The sequence below is a fragment of the Pan troglodytes genome, chromosome 2 (genome assembly GCF_028858775.2).
Source record: "Pan troglodytes isolate AG18354 chromosome 2, NHGRI_mPanTro3-v2.0_pri, whole genome shotgun sequence".
NCBI lineage: Eukaryota > Metazoa > Chordata > Mammalia > Primates > Hominidae > Pan > Pan troglodytes.
Genome location: NC_086015.1, coordinates 101,397,999 through 101,400,697, shown reverse-complemented (window position 1 = coordinate 101,400,697; position 2,699 = coordinate 101,397,999). Strand labels below are relative to the sequence as shown.

General features: G+C 33.9%; 1 pseudogene; it reads right to left on the bottom strand.

Annotated features, from left to right (window-relative positions):
• Nucleotides 1–1,286: 1,286 nt before the first annotated feature.
• On the bottom strand, nt 1,287–2,206 carry LOC100611180 (olfactory receptor 5AC1-like; annotated as a pseudogene).
• Between the last annotated feature and the right edge of the window lie 493 nt (nt 2,207–2,699).

Below are 2,699 nucleotides of genomic sequence, written 5' to 3'. Positions count from 1 at the left end.
ATCATATTCAGTAAAAAAAGCTGAAAGATTTTCCTCTAAAATCAGCAGCAAAACAAGATTTCCCACTGTCACTATTTCTGTTCACCATAGTACTGGAAGTTCAAACCTAAGCAATTTGGCAAGAAAAATGATAAATAAAAGGCATTTGAGTTGGAAGGAGAGAAAGACAATTGTCTCTCTTTGCAGATTACATGATATCTTGCAGGAAAAATTCTAATGACTTCACCAAAAACTAGTGAAACTGATATAAATTCAGTGATGTTGCAATGAACATACAGAAATCAGTTGCTTTTCTATACACTAACAACAAACTATCTGTTCCTATGTCCATAGTCTGCTTCTGTCAACAAAGTCACTATACGTTCCTTACAGAATGGTCAATGACAGAAAAATAAAGATTATATTGAAGGCCTTTAAAAAGTATTTCAGAACCATTCCATAGTGGCACTTACTCAAATTTAGACATGTTACATTGTGTAAATGCAGTAGTAAATAATTTTACTTGAAAAATAAAAATTTAAGAAATTGTAAGAATAGTCACTATGCAATTTCTGAGTTTTTGCTACAGTAAGTGTACATAAATATAGTAGAGCAGACCATTAATTCTTGAGGTCACATAGCCTGAAATCTTCCAAAATCCACAAAATCTTGAATACCACTATTGCCTATAATTTCCCTGGTAAGGTGTACTATGTGTTCTCACAAATTTAAGCCATACTTTTATTCAACAGTCCACTTTTTATTTTATCTCATCTTCCATTAGTCCTAAATTCTACCAACATTCTAGAGTCTACACTTTTCTTCACTACAAAGAAAGTTTTCTCTTCAAAGAGAGTTTCCTCAAAGAAGTCACTTTACCTGAGTCTCTGAATAGTTGAAAAGCAGCAAGACTTTCAAAACACAGGCTCTGGACAGTTGTCTGGGATCAGTCATAACAAACCCAAAAAAGAAACACTCGACTTTCTGCCACAGAAAAATTATAAACTACTATATCTAATCTAGTAGGAATTTACAGAGTAAACACTTTTAAATTCTAAATGCTCAATTAAAAAAAGAATTTTCTATTTTTCAAGAAAGAATTTTACAAAGAATTCAGTTTTGTGTGATATGAAGACCCCTTTCCATTGAAGCAAATCTCTATTGGAGCAGACTCTCATCACACAGCACTCAGAAACTCTCATGGACACCAACCTTCTGTTAAAATTGTAAAGCCAAGGCTAATTTGTATAACTCGAGGCCCCCTATTTTTGCAAAGTTTAAAAAGAAGAATTTGCCTTAAAAACTGTTTATTTATTTATTATTCTCTTCAATGCACCTATGACCTCTTTATTCCTCAGACTGTAAATAAAAGGATTTACCAGAGGAATTGTTATCATGTAAAATAAAGAATACATTTTGTCCTGATCTGCAGCTGATCCAGACCCAGGACACACATACATGAAGAAGAGAGTGCCGTAGAACAAAGAGACAGAAAGAAGATGGGCACTGCAAGTGGAGAAAGCTTTCCTTCTACCCTTCTCAGACTTCTTTTTCAGGATGGCCAAGAGGACATAGGAGTAAGAGACGATGATAGTCATAAAAGTGAAAGATTGTATAAAGACTGAAAATACAAAAACCAGGAGCATATTACTCCAGGGTCAGTAAAGGAAATTTTAAACAGTTGTAAAATATCACAGTAGAAATAATGTATTACATTGGACTTGCAGAAAGTTAATTGAAATAACAAACCCACATGCATTATAGGATGAAAAAAACCAATAATAAATGAAACACCTAATAATTGAATGCAGAAGGTATTGGACATCACTAGAGGATAAAGCAAAGGGTTACATATGGCCATATAACAGTCATAGGCCATCACTACCAGGAGGAAACATTCTGTGTTTGCACCGGAAGCAAAAATATAAAACTGGATCATGCAGCCAACCAGGGATATCATATGATTCTTAGATAAAAAATGTATGAGCATCTTGGGAGTCACAGAAGATGAAGTGCATGCATCTGCAAAGGCTAAACTGCCGAGGGATAAGCACATGGGGGTGTGAAGGTGGGGATCCTTCCAGATGAGAGCCATCAGGCCATGGTTGCCCACCATGGTGATAAGGTAGATCACCAGGAACACCAGGAACAAGGGCGCTTGCAGCTCTAGATGATCTGTAAGTCCTTGGAGGACGGAGTTCATAATCTGTGTCTTATTTGTTTCCATTATACCCACTCATGCTGATCACTGCAATGAAAAAGTAAGTGAAGAACACAGTCATAAAAGACAATGAAAGTAGTCACATTTTATTTGAAAAAAGAAATGTATCTTCCTTGTTTATGTATCCCTTTACCCTTCAGTAAGTATTCTTTCCAAATGATAAGTGTTTGGAAAAGTGATTCTAAAAATTAAAAACATGTATATAGTAAGAATTTCATTGCCTGTATAAAAGAAGTGGGTTTACTGTTTAATTTGAACAATTTTATTGCAATTTGATGATCATCTTCTAATTTAAAAACTTTAAATAGAAATAGAATAAGCTATTTTAATATGCTAAATGTTGTTAAATGAGCACACATGTTCTAAGTAATAAAGCACCTCCTTTCACATTAAAAACTGGCTGAAATGCTCACTATGACCATTATTATGGAATATTATCTTGGAAATTCTAATACACATGAGATGTTAAAATTAAATGAAATAATATAGTAGAGATATA